The sequence below is a fragment of the Lontra canadensis genome, unplaced genomic scaffold (assembly GCF_010015895.1).
Source record: "Lontra canadensis isolate GAN:19392208 unplaced genomic scaffold, GSC_riverotter_1.0 scaffold3, whole genome shotgun sequence".
NCBI lineage: Eukaryota > Metazoa > Chordata > Mammalia > Carnivora > Mustelidae > Lontra > Lontra canadensis.
This window is the reverse complement of record NW_022630997.1, coordinates 36,179,806-36,198,662: the sequence shown is the minus strand read 5'-3', so window position 1 is coordinate 36,198,662 and position 18,857 is coordinate 36,179,806.

Sequence of the window (18,857 nt, the reverse complement as noted above, 5' to 3'; positions counted from 1 at the left end):
TTTCTGCCTACTTGTCATCTCTCTCTGTCAAATAAATAAATAAAATCTTAAAAAACAAAACCAAACCCAGACTATGTTTCAAGTCCTGTCTCTGCCACTTATTGGTGAGACATGGAAATTATTTTTATATTACTTAAAATTTTTTTAATTCCAGTATAGTTACCATACAGTGCTATATTCATTTCAGGTATATAATATAGTGATTCAACAATTCCATACACCACCCAGTGCTCATCATGACGAGTGCACTCCTTTATCCCCATCAGCTATTTCACCCAAGTCCCCACCCACCTCCTATCTAGTGACCATCAGTTTGATCTCTAGAGTTAAGAGTCTGTTTCTTGGTTGGCAAACCAAGAGGCACTCTCTCACTTTTTCCATTATGCTCATTTTTTTTGTTTCTTAAATTCTATATATGAGTGAAATCATATGGCATTTGTCTTTCTCTGAATGACTTATTTTGCTTAGGATTATACTCTCTAGCTGCATCCAGGTCTTTGCAAATGGCAAGATTTCATTCTTGATGGCTGAGTAATATTCTATTATATATATATATATACGCATATACACATACGCATATACACATATCACTTCTTTATCCATTCATCTACTGATAAACACTTAGGCCACTTTCATAATTTGGCTGTTGTCAATAATGCTGCTATAAACATCAGGGTGCATATATCCCTTTGAATTATTTCTTTGGCAAATGCCCAGCACTGTGATTACTGGATCATAGGGTAGTTCTATTTTTAATTTTGAGGAAACTACATACTGTTTCCTGCAGTGACTTTTTCCACCAACAGTGGAACAATTTGCTTTTCCACCAACAGTGCAAGAGGTTTCTTTTCTTCACATCCTCTCCAACACCTGTTATTTCCTGTATTTTTTTTTAATTTTAGCCATTCTGACAGGTGTGGGTGATATCTCATTGTAGTTTTGATTTGCATTTCCCTGATGATGAATGATGTTGAGGATCTTTTCATATGTCTGTTGGCCATCTGTAAGTCTTTTTTGGAGAAATGTCTGTTTATGTCTTCTGCCCATTTTTAAATTGGATTATTTGTCTTGGGAGAGTTGATGTGTATAGCTTTTTCATATATTTTGGATACTAACCCTTTATTAAACGGGAAGGTGGAGGTTATTTAAGTCACCTACTTAAAAAAAGAGAATAAGAATACATACAATTACTTCGGAAAGTAGTTGTGATGGTTGCATTGAAGGTAATGGAAATAACCACTGCTCCTCAATAAAGCACTATAAATGTGCCCCAGTTAAGCCTCAATTTATGTTTCAGTCAAACACCTCAAATATTTGATGGTTAATAGTAACATGTCCATCCACCGCTGTTCACGAAGTTATGCAGGTTCCCTAGGGCCTGTGTGCATCCTGCAGTGAGGATTCCAGGGAGGTCTGTGCTCATGGATTATTAAGGTATGGCATCTACTATGGCCACTATAATGAGAGGGACTGGGAGACAGAAGCTGGTCTTCCTAAATGGTGTGGCAAAGATTTGGTAAAATTTAGCCAAAGATGCTGATTCACTTTGGTGGTCTGAGATGTGGGGAGAAGGAAAAGGGGCACAAGTGGCTGATTTGGACATGGTCTTCTTATCCCAGCATCATAAATTGGTTCAGAACCCAGGATGTTTTTTCAACCACCCCTGTCTGACTCTTTTATTTTCCTTTTTTAAACTAGCTTTATATAATGAGAAAAATAAAGAGGATACCTTTTTTTCTGTGAAAATTGAAGTTTTAGAAAATTTTTTCTAAAATTGAGGTTTTAGGAAAACATCCAGTATTATCGGTATCTTCTGTTCTACCTGTCCTGTGCTTACATTGACAAAGGTGAAAGAAACCTGACCCTTCCCTCTGTGTGATGATTTCAGGAAGCATTTCAGCTATGGTGGAATTCATTTTATCCAAACAAGGGGCCACAGAACTTCCTGAAGTTGAGCATTTCCACCAGTTGCTAAACGGGACAATCTTACTGTGAGAACAAAGATAAGATAGTTTGTAAAATTGTACCATGTTTCAGAGCTGGTAAAAATTCTCAAGTTTATGTGCTGTTAGATCAAGGTCCTGGGGAGATCCCTTTTAGAACAGATAATCAGCCATCCTTTAGATTTGTCTAATTGACATTAGCACTTCCAATGCACTCTCCTTCTGCAGTCAGTCCCAATAGATAAACCAAATGCACATGCCTTATTGAACCACCTTATCTGTTGTGTATTTCTGCTCTCAATGTCATCAGGATGTTGCTCATCTTTAAAGGAAAACTGCATCCCTAATGAAATGTGCCCCGTAATGGAAATCAGAAAACCCGTGATGTTAAAATGTAGGGAGGAAAACCCGGCAGAATTTAGAATGGAATACCTTGGCAACTCTAACAATTCAGAATATTCATGAAAACTAATATTGAAATTTTTCTAAATATTCAGCAAATAAAATACATTACTCTGCCTTTATATATAAAAAATAGCTCACTCTGTCATTCTACTCAGCCTTTTGTTCAATTATGTATATGAATTTGAATCCCATCCAATACACAACTAGACAGTAAGTGGATGGAAAACAGACATAAAATATAAGTGCTACAGAAAAGTTGTGATTTAAAGTTAGTACCTCTGTTGTAAAACATGGATAAAACTTTCCTCCTAGTATTATTTTGAATATCCAATAAGGTGTGAAATAATTCTTTAAGAAACTATATGAATATCAATTAATTATTTACTTATTTTAATGTGAGAGGATACACTACAGATGTTGAGGTTATAGCTGGACTTATTTTTAATTTTGTTTTGTTTCATCTTGTTTCAAGATTTTATTGGAATCCCAGTTAGTTAACACACAATGTAATATTAGTTTCAGTAACAGAATTTAGTCATTCATCAATTACATACAACACCCAGTGCTCATCACAAGTGACCTTGTGTATAGCTGGATTTAAATGTATTCATTACTTTGCACCCATTACCTTCATGAATCTTTAAGACTACCTAACCTATTTGATCCTCAACTTATTCTTCAGTAATAGTATTTTAAAGTAAAATAATCAGGGGTCCCTGGGTGGCTCAGTGGGTTAAGCCTCTGACTCTGCTCAGGTCATGATCTCAGGGTCCTGGGATCGAGTCCCGCATCAGGCTTTCTGCTCAGCAAGGAGCCTGCTTCCCCATCCCCCCTGCCTGCCTCTCTGCCTAGTTGTAATCTCTCCCTGTGTCAAATAAATAAAGAAAATATTTTTAAAAAATAAATTAAAATAATAAGAAAGTTACAATAGCAACTAAAAAACAGAAAGTGTGTGAAAACAACCTAATATATCCCCTTACATATACTAGGAGCCTAACAGCTTCACCTTTCAATTCTAATACTTTCAATATCAACATATGCCTAATGAATAAATGACTAGTTATAATTTTTCCAATAAAATAATGAAGATTATCATTAGACAATAGTGATAAACAGAACTTGGAATGAAGTAGACCAAATATAAGAGAGGAACTACATTTTGGAAACACATAAATATTTAGATAATCATAGAACACACTTTTATAAAGTAACCAAAATAAAGATGAAGCAAAGGAATATACCTATGGCCTCATTGAAGACATAAGCATTTTAAGTGACTTTATATCTCTGAATTTTGCTGTATAACCTTAATGAAGTATATTCTAAAATAATCAAAAAAGAAATTCCAAATGGTTTATAGTAAATATATTGTTTATGATATTAATATAAGTGTTGTTATTCTTATACTATTGTGGGTGTATTATGGTACAAAAAATAGTTAATTATGTGGGTACCATTGAGAACCAGAATTTTCAGCATTGAAAAAAAAGGAGGAAAGAGGTAATACTTGTGGGGCTACACGAAAACCCTACAGTCCTGGATTCAACTTAAAAGCATCATTACTAGACCTTTAAATTTAATCCTTAAATGTTTTATTACCTAGTTCTGTCACTAAAAGTGCCTACACACAGTATTACTCTAGTGTCAATAAACACCCTTAGTGTTCATATTGTAAATCCTAAATACCATCCTTTACTGAGAGGAGTCAAAGCTGCTGGTACAGAAAGCCTATCCAGGTCTGGGCCAAGAAATGTACAGGATGAGCCTGGAACATTTGTCCTACCATAGAGCAGGGATGTTCTCAACAACCTCTAAACCACAACTGAAAGGATTTAGGATTTAATGCAAAAAGGATCTCTGTAGGCAAAGATAGAACACATGTCACCTGTAGTTAGAAAATGCCTGATGAAACAAAATACAATCGAAACACTTGTACTAAAATTCATAAAAGTACAAAATAATAAACTTATTGATCATCTTTGGAGGATGCTAGGTATTCAGTTTGCCAGTCAGAAAATGGGTATATAAAGAAAAACTATCAAATATTTAACTTGTATCCTCCTGTTTCCCCTGGCTGTACTTCAAGGTGACTAGCTAGTTAACAATGGCAAATTTCCCTTTAAAGAGTTATTCACCTAATAAATGAAGAAAGAATGACAAATAAAAACATCATCATTTTCAGCACATAATGAAGTAAAGGATCAGGCAATCTTAATAATGAATGTTAATATCATAAAAATAGTGACACCTGGATTTCATGTCCCTGTGGGAAGACCACAACTCTGCTTATATAATGTTTTAGCCAAAACACATCAAACCAGAATTATATAAAACTTGATACATCTGTTTATTGCAAATACTAGAAAAAAAATAGGAAAATGATGAGAGGAAGCACAGGGATAAATCAGAAAAAACAGGCTCTGAAAGGCTTTATAAGACAAATGACCCTTTCTCTCAGTAAATATTAGTGAAGAAGGAAAAAAACACAGAGAGGAAACCTGTAGATTAAAAGAGATCTAAGAGATATATCAATCAATTGCAGTACATAGACCTTTTTGGGTTATGATTTAAATTATATAGAAAATATTATGTTTGCTTATATAGGAGTAATGCTCCTGTCAAAAGCAGCTACAAAAAAAGAAGGAAAGAAAGAAAAAAGAGAAACAACTGTGTTACAAAGTAACAAATGCAGTTGGATTGAAAGATTTATTGTCCCTAAAAGTAGCACCAATATCTATTATTGGCAAGGATATGGGTTAAACATAACCCTAATACTCTGATGTCAGAGAATAAGTTCATATAACAGCTTTGGAAATTTTCTGCGATTTTCCTCTAAAGCTAAACATGTGTGTACCATATCCCTGAGTGCTATGTGAAACAGTCTCAGTGTCCATGAACATTACAATAGACTAAATGAATGAATAGTTTCCTAGTTAGGCAATGGAAATCAATAGAACAATGATAAAGAGTGAATGGTTCCTATGTGCAACGCCACAGATTGAACTCAAAGACAAAATGTCTAACAAAGGAAACCAGGCACAAAAGAGTATAAACTGTAATTCTAGTCACCTGATTTTCAAAAACGGACAAAATTAACGCACTGATGAATAGACATCCGAACAGTAGTTACAAATGAATATACAATGTTGTATTGGTGCGACGTGAGAGAACCCTCTGGGTGATGGAAATGTTCTGTATCTTGATGGTTATATACATAGATGCATTTTTTCTTTTAATTTTTTATTTTTTTATGAACATATAATGTATTTTTATCCCCAGGGGTACAGGTCTGTGAATCGCCAGGTTTACACACTTCACATATATGCATTTTTAAAAGGGGGTAAAGAAAGTCAAGTAATGTGTAAAATAAAAATAAAAATAAATTATGAGAAAATTTGGGAAATTTGAACTCTGAAGAAAGAAATGAATTAAGAAGCTATTATCAATTTCAACAGTTGAGGTAATAGCATTTTTGTTGTGTTTACAGATTGTTAACATTTAGGTATACATACTGAGATATTTACAGGCAAAATTATATTATGTCTGGGATTAATTCATGATAATCTAAAAAAACAAAGCCCCAAAATATATGAAGCAAACACTGACAAATTGAAGCAAGAATTCAATCGTTCCACAATCAGAGTTGGAGATTTCAATACTCAGAATTCAACAGTATAACTTGACAGAAGATCATCAAGGGAACAGATGACGTGAGCTGGATAAATGTGAAATACTTGACAGTATGCAAAGTATATTTTACAATGACAATAAATGACATTATAAATCAGTAACAAATGGAAATTTGGAAAACTCACAAACACACTGATATTAAAAAAATGTACTCCTAAATAACCAATGAGTCAAAGAAGATATCACAAAACAAATTAGATAGGATGAGTATAAATGTAAAAAAGCAAAACAAAACAAAACTTATGGTGCTGAGCTAAAGCATGTTTAGAGGAAAATTTGTAACTGTGGACTCTTCTTTTTAAAAAAGAAAACTCTCAGGGCACCTGGGTGGCTCAGTCAGTTAAGCATGCCTTTGGCTTAGGTCATGATCCTGGAGTCCTGGGATCAAGCCTTGCATCAGGCTCCCTGCTCAACAGGGAGTCTGCTTCTCCCTCTGCCCCTCACTCTGCTCATGCTCTTTCTCTCTCTCAAATAAATAAATAAATAAAATCTTTTGAAAAATAAAGAAAAAAACTCTCAAATTAATGAACTAAACTTCCACTTTAAGAAAGCAGGAAAGGAAGAACAAAGATAAATAATGAAAATAAAATATAGTAACAGTACAAGAAAGTAGAAAATAGAGCAAAGTAACAACAATAAAAAAAGTTGATTCTTTGAAGAAAAATCAATAAAATTGACAAAGCTTTGGCTAAACTGACCAAGAAAAATGAGAGAGGACTCATATTACTAAAGTCATGAATGAAAGAGCGGACATTATCACCAACCTTACAGAAATAAAAAGGATTATGAGTGAATACTATGGAAACACCTATGCTAATAAGTTAGATAACCAGATATGTGGACGAATTCTTAAAAAGACACAAACAATAAAAATCCACTTTATTTTTTTTAAATATATATTTTTAAAGATTTTATTTATTTATTTGACAGGCAGAGATCACAAGTAGGCAGAGAGGCAGAGACAGAGGAGGAAGCAGTCTCCCCGTTGAGCAGAGAGCCCGATGTGGGGCTCGATCCCAGGACCCTGGGATCATGACCTGAGCTGAAGGCAGAGGCTTAACCCACTGAGCCACCCAGATGCCCCAAAAATCCACTTTAAAAGAAACAAAAACTGAATAAAGTAAAGAAATTGAACTAGTAATTTTAAAAATATCACAGAAAGAAAAAGCCCAGGATGATTTCACAAAATAACATCAATCTTTCACAAATTTTTCCAAAAAATAGAAAAGGTAGGAACACTTTCTAACTCATTCTATGAGGCCAGCATTGTCCTGATAAATAAACCAGACAAAGACATTATGAGGAAAAAAAAACTACAGAATGATATCTTTTATGAATATCGACACAAAAATCCTCAACAAAATATTAGCAAACTGAATCTGGCAACATAAAATAGGGACTACACCATGACAAAGTGAGATTCATCCCAGAAATACAAGCTGGTCCTATATGTGAAAATCAAGAAATATAATAAACTATATTAATAGAATAAAGAGCAAAAACTATATAGACATGTAGATCAAAGGAATAGAATTGATAGTCCAAATATACATCCATACATCAATGGTCAATTGATTTTTGACAAAGGTGCCAAGATTATTCAATGATAGAAAAAGTTTCTTAAAAATGAGTTATCATATGATCCAGTAATTCCACATATAGGTGTATACTCAAGAGAATCGAAAACAAAATAAGGTACACAGATGTTCATAGCAACCCTAATCACATAGCTGGTACATGGAAATGATCCAATGTCCATCAGTTAATGAACACATAAATGAAATGTGAAATAACCATGCAGTGGAATATTACTCAGCCACAAAAAAGAATGAAGCCGTAATGCATGTTTTAATGTACATAAACTTTGAAAACATTGTACTAAGTGATAGAGTCAGATAAAAAAAGTCATGTCACATGATTCTTTCTATGTGAATCATATAGATCAATCCAGAATAAGGGAATTCATAGAGACAAAAATATATCTGTGCCTGCCAGGGGCTAGAGGAAGGAAAGGAGGAATTAGACTCACAAATAATGACTATAGGGTTTCTTTTTGGGGTGATAAGTACATTAATCTGGTGAATATGGTAAAAATGACTTACATGTACACTTCAAAAGGATGAAATTTACGATCTATGAATTATTTCCCAACTCACCCACACCAACCAAAACAAAAAAACAATATGAGTTGATGTTTTGGATTTTGGAGGACTACAGATTAAACATAATTGATCATAAATTGATCACATAAGAGGCATAGTGATAAGTATGTGTGTTTTCATTGTATTACTCTTATTTTTGTGTATTTGAAAGTTTTTATGATGACAAGTTCTTTTAAAAATAAGAAGCAAATATGGGGCACCTGGGTGGCTCAGTGGGTTAAAACCTCTGCCTTCAGCTCAGGTCATGATCTCAGAGTCTTGGGATCGAGCCCTGCATCTGGATCTCTGCTCAGCAGAGAGTCTGCTCCCCGCCCCCCTCCGCCTGCCTCTCTGCCTACTTGTGATCTCTGTCAAATAAATAAGTAAAATTAAAAAAAAAAGAACAAGAAGCAAACATTCCTGGAAAATACCTCCCAGGACTATATATTTTTAGTTTCCATAGCGTTTCTTAATTTTGTAATGTCTACACTACACTCAACATTCAAATGGATTTGAAATGGTATAGCTAATTCATTTAAGAGAGAAATATTTTCAAATGAATAAATACTTTCAAATCTTGATTCTTTAATCTGGAACTTCATGGTTTATCAATCTCTGTAATTTAAATTTATCATTATGTTCATCCCATTAATCATTTCATCATTCCATATAGAATGCAGATTTAAATCTATAGTACACCAACCAGTCATTTTACATGAGGCACCCCTTTATACCACCTTCCCTTTACAAGTTCACTTAAAAAAAAAAAAGATTTTATTTATTTATTAAACAGAGAGAGAGGGAGAGTCCACAAGCAGGGGGAGCAGCAAGTAGAGGGAGAGGGAGAAGCATGTTCCCTGAGGAACAGGGAGCCCAATTCGGGGCTTGATCCCAGGACTCTGGGATCATGACCTGAGCAGAAGGCAGATGCTTAATGGACTGAGCCATCCAGAAGTCCCTCCCTCTATGACTTTAAAAAATATTTAAGGGAAAATATATTTGATGTATTTTTTAAGATTTTTTTTTATTTTTAAGAGAGAGAGAAAAAGAGAGAGAAAGAGAGAGAACATGAACAGGGGGGAGGACAGAGAGAGGGAGAGAAGGAGACTCCCCACTAAGTAGGGCACTGGATTTGGGGCTCCATCCCAGGACCTCCGGGATCATGATCTGAGCTGAAAGCAGATGCTTAACTTACTAAGCCTCCCAGGTGCCTCTATTTGATGTATTTTTTTAAAAACTTCTGTGTTTTCACTTTCTGGTTTTTAGTGTTTGGGAAATTAAAGAAGCCTTTTGGCTTTTCTCTAGAAAGCAAAATCTTCCACTAGAACAAGGAAGTGGTACATACTCTGACAAAATACAGGTGGATAAGAAACAAAGATAATTTCTTAATTATAGTTGCAATATAACATAGAAATAAACTAACCCCTGTGATTCTGCGAACTTTAGCTACCATATAATTTAAATGTATGAATGAATGGAACATTTGTATTTTCTAGGAACTCATACTAGGACTGCTGCCAGGTAACAGACAATTTTTATGAAAAATGAAAAAAATTTTTGAGCATCTGCCTGCTTCTAAATAGCCAGATGTTCTTCATTAGGCAGCAAAGCTCCCAGAAAACTTAAGTTTAATACATTTACTGTCCATGGGGAGACGTTATCTCTCTCCTGTTGAGTAACCAAAATCAGACTAGATGCATGGCAACTAGATTAAATGTCTAGACTCACAAAATATTTTCACGAGTTTTGTTAGAGGTGTCACTGTATCCATTCTGTTTAGGAACATTAAAATAGTGTTTGGAGATTTCCTAAAGACTATCCCTACTTAAATTATTTGTCTCCTGCCAAATAAAACTGATACTACACTCCTGAATATATTATTTTCTTATGATGTGGTGATACCTAAATTATAGAATGAAGGACATAGTAAAAACATTTTAGGAAGAAAAAGTGAAAGTTATTGAATTATTTTTTATGTTATTGAATTCTTATCACATTCCAGGTACATTGTTAATCCATATACACAGGGATATGTGATAATTACATCAGTATAAGAGAATTTTATCCCATATGACATCTATTACATGGGAACTAACAAAAGACTTTTTGAGATCTAAAAAAATACTGTTATGGAGAAAATTCAAAAATAAATATATTCATAGGTAGATTAAATATAAATATAATTTTGGATTAATTAAAACATTGTATTTATAATGATATCCTATTATTTATGAAAGTTGTTTTATAACAACAAGAGTAGTTACAAAATTCTGAAGAAAAGCAAAACATGAGAATTTTCCTTGAGATATATTTTATAGCAATAGGGATGCCTGGGTGCTTAGTTGATTAAGCAGCCAGGTCCCGATCTTGACTCAGGTCATGATCTAGGTAGGGGTCCTGGGATTGAGCCTCACATCAGCTCAGCATTCAGCAGGAAGTCTGCTTGAGAATTCTCTGTCTTCTTTTCCCTTTGCCCCTCCCCCCACTCCCTCTCTTTTCTTTCTCTAAAATAAATAACTTTTTTTTCAAAGATATATTTTATGACAATAGTTATTTAGGTAGTATTTACCATATACAGTTCAGAGTGGAAATTTCAGAAACAAACCCATTAATATATAAAATATTAGTGAACTCAGACATAAATAGGAAAAACATGGCTCTAATTAGAGGGTGTGAAAACAAATTTTAGTGGAAATTCTTTTACTTTGCTTGTTTACTTGCTGATTAATTTGTTTAGCTTTACAGAGTTTTGGGAATTTTCACACTAATTCTGTAGAATTGTTAGCATTTGTTAATAAAACCTCTAATAGCTTATAGTAACTCTACACTCACTTCACCCTCAGGAGAATTTATGAAATAGTTCAAGTACAAAATGATTTCTTTAGAATCAGGACTACTAAATCTTAGATTCCTTCTTCTTTTTCAAAGGCTTTATTCTCTTTGTTCTTTTTACCTTTGATGTGGAGTGATGCAGAGTCCAAGGGAATATTGACCTATCAGAGGCCCCAAAACCTTTTTAGGAAGGAAACTGTTTAGAAAGAACTAGAACAAATTTTAGAAACCTATCTTCACTCCAACGGTTAACATGAAGGATAAAATAACTTCAAATGCCAATTGACTTAACCAGTATGGGAAATCTGAAAGAAATTTTGAATCAGGTATCAATGGTTTATGAAAGCTGTGTATTCTTTGTTGACTTTTCTTCTGTGTTTATGGAATCTCTGATCCACCCACATGATAAATATTATCATTTTCAATTTTGAAAAGGGAAACCTGATGCTAATAGAGTGTATTAAATGCCTATGCTCACACATTTAATGGGAAAAACTGGAATTTGTTTTCAAGTTTGTCTGTCTTCAAAGTGTATGCTATTTTACCACAGAAGGAAGGATATTCTTCTCCAAAAAGAAATCCCATCTTTGGAAACACCTAAGTTCAACACAGAATGGACTAATTTCTTTCTGCTAGTAAAGTCTATATTTATAACATGAGGAAATGATGGCATCCATAAGCACATAAAGTTAAAAAAAAAGATTCAATCTTAGCAAGAAATATTAAAGACATCTTATTTTTGTGTATTGGTATCATCACAACATTAAGGAATCAGAAAAAAATTGTGAGGCAATGATTAGAACCCTTGATGACTAAAAAATAAAATCTCTATCATCCTGCAGGTAGAGCATTAATTACATGGGAAAAGTGGTACATTTTGCCAAATATTTCCTGTAACCATTTCACAACTTTTTGTCATGTATTTGCACACTATTCTGAAGGATAGCTGGAGGTATTGATCAACTTACATAAAAGATAACAAATTATATTTACATATCTTTTAAAATACCAAGTCTATTTCCTGCTGCCCTAACAAACAAGAAAAGGGCACTCTTTAGCAGAAAGGGGAATCTTAGAAATTATGAAAAGAAAAGGAAACCACTAAAAATATTTAAAAAACCCATTTCAACTCCCAAAAGAGGTAAGTACATATTTTTTGCTCTAAAGCACAATTATCTTTCATAAGGAAATCTGCAGCAGATTAAATCAAGGAATAAATATGTCTGCATATGTGCAAAAAAAGGGGGGAGGAGGGAGAGAGAAGATTACTTTAAACATTTTGGCATGAAATTTCCCCAGTAGGACACAAAATATTTTTAAAATAGCAATAATGAAAAACTGAATAGAAGTAGAAGAAAATTTACAGTATCAGAAAAAATAGTAGGATGGAATGATATTACACAAGAAAGAAATGAAATGATATACATATGCAAGTCAAAAATTAATTTCTACCATTGAATTAAGCATTAAGAATATAAAAACATTTAGCAATACATTATTTGCTTCTAATTTAATTCTATTTTGTCAAAGCTTATATCCTGTAAGCTTTCAATTACTAAAAATGTGTTGAAACTTTATGACCCCATTTACTGATTGATCTTGACAAGACAAATGTATTACATCACTTTCCAAAAGCATATATTCTATTGCTGTTGGGTGTATGTTCTATAAAACTCAGTCACAGAGAAATGAAAACATACCTGACACAAAAGTTTATGCACAAAAATTCTTAGCAGCATTATTCATTATAGCCAAATGATGAAAACAACTCAAATTTCTACTAAGTGATGACTAGATAAATAAAAGATGAAATATATCCATATAATGAGATATTATTCAACAATAAAAAAGAATGAAGGGCTGATGAATATGACGGTGTGAACATTGTGTTAAATGAAAGAAGCCAGTCCCAGTGGGTTACATACTGTATAGTTCCATCTTCATGAAATGTCCAAAATAGACAAATCTATTGGGACAGAAAGTAGATTGGTAGTGGCCTGAGGTGGGGGTTGGGGTGGGGGATATAAGGGATAGAATCGGATGAAAATGTCTACGGGGTTTCTTTCAAACAAGCATGTCCTAAATGAGATAGTAGTGATGTTTGCACAGCTTTGCGAATGAATTTAAAAACATCGAACTGTACACATGAAATAAATGAAGAGTATGGTAAAAGAATTTTAATCTCAAAAAAGCTTTTAAAGAAATGTCAAGTAGGCTAATATACTATATGCTTAATGCAATCTTACCTACTTTTTCCAAATTAAAAGAAATGTTAATATCTCCAACTATGTTTTAGGATTTTTCTATTTCTCCCTTTAGGTTTGCTAACTTACCTTTTATGTATCTTGACCCACTTTAATTTAATTACAAGTTAATGATGTGGTTAACAGTGTGTTAAAATTGTCATCCAATCATTTAAAATATATGTAATGAATATGATATATATATAATATGCAATATATTATAAATAAATTACATTTGTAGTAGTTTAATACTTAATAAAATGAAGGTTAAAGTTCCACATATTTTCAGTTTTATATGAATTTTGTCAATGTGCATGCACTTGATATGAATATGTAAAATATAAAAACACTTAAAAGTTGAAGTAAATATATGATTTCTAATTTTTACATATTTCTGTTCATTTAGAAAATACAGGAATATTTTAATCACATTTTAAAACTGTCAAATTAACATAAATTTGTACTTGTTCACAAATATGCATATCTTAACAGGAAACCAAAGCATCAAATTTCATTGTGAATTTTCTAGACTTCTGTTAACATTCTTCATAGTGAAAGTTAACTGTTTCAGTTAATAATGTAGCTTTTTAAAGTGCAGAAAAAGCAGAGTAAAGAAATTTCAGATAGAGCAAATTTAACTCAACTATTCCTTTTTCTACTATCATTTCACAAATATCTTTTGGTTTTGATTTATTATCTTTGTTATCTATTTAATTACTTATAATAATACATAGTTTTATTCATATGCTATAGGTTTTATTCATATGCTATAGGTTTTAAAACACATTCATATTGTGTTTTAGTTTTTCCCCCATGTTATTAATTAGTGTATTTTTAATATTAACAATATCTCTAGAGGCAAGAACCCATCAAACTTATTTTTTGATGTTTTACTGTTTTGCTGTTTAAATAATGATACAGTAGACACTTTTTCTCATCAAAATGTTTTTTCTTTTTCTGTACTTATTTTTTAATTTGGAATTCTTTCTTTTAAGCTTTCATTTCTTGGTGAAATGCAGATGCTTACCAGTCCATAGTGGTTTATTCTGAGTGTGTCTACCTTGAAGGCAACTGCAGTGAGTAAAACGGTTTATATGTATATTACCCTTTAATAACTGGGGACAAAACAATCAAGAAATAGTAAAGTTTTTAAAAAGTATTATCTACTACTTAGATTGAGCCCCAAACCTACATAGTTAAAAACAAAATTGTTTCCTAAATCTTTCTGTTTCTGTGGAAACCTATCATTACCAGAATAAAGTTATCCTTACTAGAAAAAAAATCAGTATGTCTTGGTATATGATTTGGTCCTATAATGCTCTCACACTGTGATGCCATGGATAACAATATCAATTTCTATAAAGTAAAAGTTGGCATCAACTTTATATTAATGCCCTTTCTAAATTTAATTGTGAATTTTGACCTACCATTATAGGTTAATAAAATAATTTTCTTTTAATAATGTAATTACTGTCATAGTTTTCTTATGTAGGCAATTGTTATACATTTTGACATTAAAATTTCAACCAATAACAACTAAATACTAGAATGTTTTATAAGACAGTCTGAGAAAGAATTGTAATACTAGCTATCTTTAATAAAAATCCAGATCAATTTTATTACAAAACATTTAAGAAATTCCAACATTCCTTTATTATAATAGTTAGGGAAATATGTCATTTATATTTAATTGGTACTGATGAGGCACTTACATTTTATTAAGATTTATTTTGAATTACTTAGAATAAAATAAGTTTACCTCTCATTTTGCACATCGACAAGATATATTGGCCTTTTAGAGCTTATTCCATTAGTGTTAACAATTTGTTGTGGAATTTAATTTTTTTAATTTTGTTTAAACAGGTAAAATTTTATTTATTTTATTATTTTTTGGAGATTTTATTTATTTACTTGAGATAGAGCAAGAGCTAGTGAGACAGAGAGCGAGAGAGCACTAGCAGGAAGAGTGCCAGAGAAAGAGCGAAAAAAGCAGGCTTTTCACTAAGCAGGAGCCTGATGTGGGGCTCCACCCCAGGACCCCAGGATCATGACCTGAGCTGAAGGCAGATGCTTAACCAACTGAGCCACCCAGGTGCTCCTGAACAAGTATAATATTTTAAAGATGACAATAAATAGCTGTATGAAATGGAAATGGATTATTATCTACAATATATTCAGTATATGCTAGAAATTATAGTAAAAGATTTGACATCTACTTTATTGCTAAACAAAAGTATGTGAATACATTAGAGAAAACAATACTGCACATGGAAAAATATTCACTCTCTGGAGACATTAAAATGGAGATTAAATAAATTTGGGGTAAAGTTTTACAAGCATAAGTCAGAAATTAAATGATGTCATAATCCAACACTAGTAATACCTATTGAAGTTGGTATTACTGTTTTGTAACATAAAAATGAGCAGCAAAAGACAGAAGCTACAGATAGTTTTAGTGAAACTGTGAATGCTCATGTTTGTGAATCTCCTCCTAGAGTCAGTTTTTAGAAGAACCAAAATGTGCTCATCAAATACAATCACATTTTTGTGTGATCTATTATTGATCAATTATGGAGAACAGTCTAACTAAAAGAAATACATTATGTTTGATTATAGGTAATATAATTATATTATTATGATAGTCTGCCTCTCAGATCAATGCAATCTTAGGAAGGTAATTGAAGGCATTATGTTAATTTGTAGAACATCTTTTTAAAAAATTATATAAATTTATTTGAGAGATAAAAAATGAGAGAGAGAGAGAGAGACCATGAGAAGGGGGAGGGTCAGAGGAAGAAGCAGACTCCGTGCTGAGAAGGGAGACTGATGCAGGACTCCATCTGGAACAAGCCAAAGGCAGTTTCTTAACCAACTGATTAACCAACCACCCAGGTGTCCCTCATAGAACATTTTTATTTAATTTTTTTAAAGATCTTATTTATTTATTTGACAGAGAGAGATCACAAGCAGGCAGAGAGGCAGGAAGAGAGAGAAGGGGAAGCAGGCTCCCTGCTGAGCAGAGAGCCCGATGCAGGGCTCGATCCCAGGACCCTGAGATCATGACCTGAGCCGAAGGCAGAGGCTTTAACCCACTGAGCCACCCAGGGGCCCTCATAGGACATTTTTATATAATAATATTTGAAATGCAATATGGAAGAGTATACTATAAGTTCAAGAGTATAATACATCTCTAAATGTATATAAATGTAGGTTATGACATAAAGCAAATGACAAGATAGATGATAGGTAGAGAGAGAGACAGAGAAATCAAATTAAATTGTAGTATAGCCATTGAGTTATTGACAATTTGAATTTTTAATATTTTCTTAATGCTGCATTTTTTAATTTTAAAAATGAAATTAGATAATGAGATGCACCAAAACAAATTTAAAAGCAGTAAGAGAAGTAGTTTAGTGAATGCTTATTGTTTTTGCAATTTCTGATTAAATATTTTCATTAATTTTCACATGAATTTAAAAACATTTTTAGAAAAACACGCAACTTGCCTGTAGGCAATTACGGAGATTATTTTTTCAATTCGATTTCAGACTATCTTACCGCATGTTTTCAAGCAATGTGCAGAATAGATATAAACTGAATCTTCAGCAATTATGTGAATTAGCAAAAGAAGTAAGGTGATTACACACTATTAGTCAACAAAACATTCCACTTTAATCTAAAAATATGGAATCAAGTGATTACAATGTCTTGAGGAGAGACTTCTCTTAACTTTCATGTAGGAAATTACACATATTAAATAATAACCCTTTTGTAAAATTTTCTGTCAACAAAGGGTATATTTAATGCTGATGAATCTACAGAGCTGAAAAAAGCTTAAAGCAGCATATTTTGATAGTGTATTTACATGTAGAAATAAATATTTATTAGAGTTTTATTCTAAAAATGTTGATATTTTTCATTGAAAATGTAATTCCTAGGATGGCTTTTGTATCCAAAAAATAAAAGATTATTAATTTAACAATATATTTAAGCATTTTGTCAACAATTCCAGGTTTGTTTGTTTGTTTTTAATAGAAGAAACTGAAAATGTTTGTTAAGGGGGAACATTTTAGAAAATATGCCAAATTTTAAAAAGGACAGGATAGTCTCCTTTTAGTTAATCTCACTAAAACAATAAATAAACAAAAGGATCTATACTAAAACACCATTGGTGTTTTTTGGTGAGAACACAATATTTTCACTTTTTAATTGAATTTTCTAATTTTCTGCAATCACATTTACTGACTATGATAATATAAAAGTATAAAACACTAAGTCAAGTAGAATAAATACAAAACCATCATGCAGAAATCATTATCTAGTAAGTTATAAGCCTTATAAATATACATTGTGGTATCACCTTTTTCTATTTCTCTTTTGTTTGGCTTTCTTTCCCCACCAATCATAATTTGTTCTTACTAAATGTTTTTCATTCCTGGAAAATTATGTTACTTTGAAGTAATTACTTGAATACAGGCTCAAAAAAAAATCTCTGACAGGTCTTACTTAGGCTTAATCAGTCTTTTTATAAATTATGCAGCCATCCACCTTAACATCTCAATGTTTAGCTGTATTGAAAATTGTAGAATAAAAGAAGATCATTTTTAAAAGCTAAAAATAATGTAAAGGTATCACAACATAAAAATCTAGCATAGATTTTTGTGCAGAAATGATATCAAAGTTTTATTTTTTAATATCATGTGCAGGTAAGATATCTTTACATTTCGCTTTTATTTTCAAAGACCTGTGATACAAGAATTTCTAATTCAGCTCAATACCACTAAGTATGAAGGAGTTAAAAAGCTGCCACTCAAACAAAGTCTCTAAAGAAAATTGATAAAAGTACTTCACCCATTAAAAAACAATTCATAGATCCTGGATATCAACCTTTTGTCTGTACTGTCATTTGCAAATATCTTCTCCCATTCCGTGGGTTGCCTCTTTGTTTTTTTGACTGTTTCCTTTGCTGTGCAGAAGCTTTTGATCTTGATGAAGTCCCAAAAGTTCATCTTTGCTTTTGTTTCCTTTGCCTTTGGAGACATATCTTGAAAGAAGTTGCTGTGGCTGATATCGAAGAGGTTACTGCCTATGTTCTCCTCTAGGACTCTGATGGATTTCTGTCTCAGGTTGAGATCTTTTATCCATTTTGAGTTTATCTTTGTGTATGGTGTAAGAGAATGGTCGAGTTTCATTCTTCTGCATATAGCTGTCCAGTTTTCCCAGCACCATTTATTGAAGAGACTGTCTTTTTTCCATTGTATATTTTTTCCTGTTTTGTCGAAGATTAATTGACCATACAGTTGAGGGTCCATATCTGGGCTCTCTATTCTGTTCCACTGGTCTATGTGTCTGTTTTTATGCCAGTACCATGCTGTCTTGGTGATCATGGCTTTGTAGTAAAGCTTGAAATCAGGTAACATGATGCCCCCAGTTTTATTTTTGTTTTTCAACATTTCCTTAGCGATTCAGGGTCTCTTCTGATTCCATACAAATTTTAGGATTATTTGTTCCAGCTCTTTGAAAAATACTGGTGGAATTTTGATCAGAATGGCATTAAAAGTATAGATTGCTCTAGGCAGTATAGACATTTTAACAATGTTTAT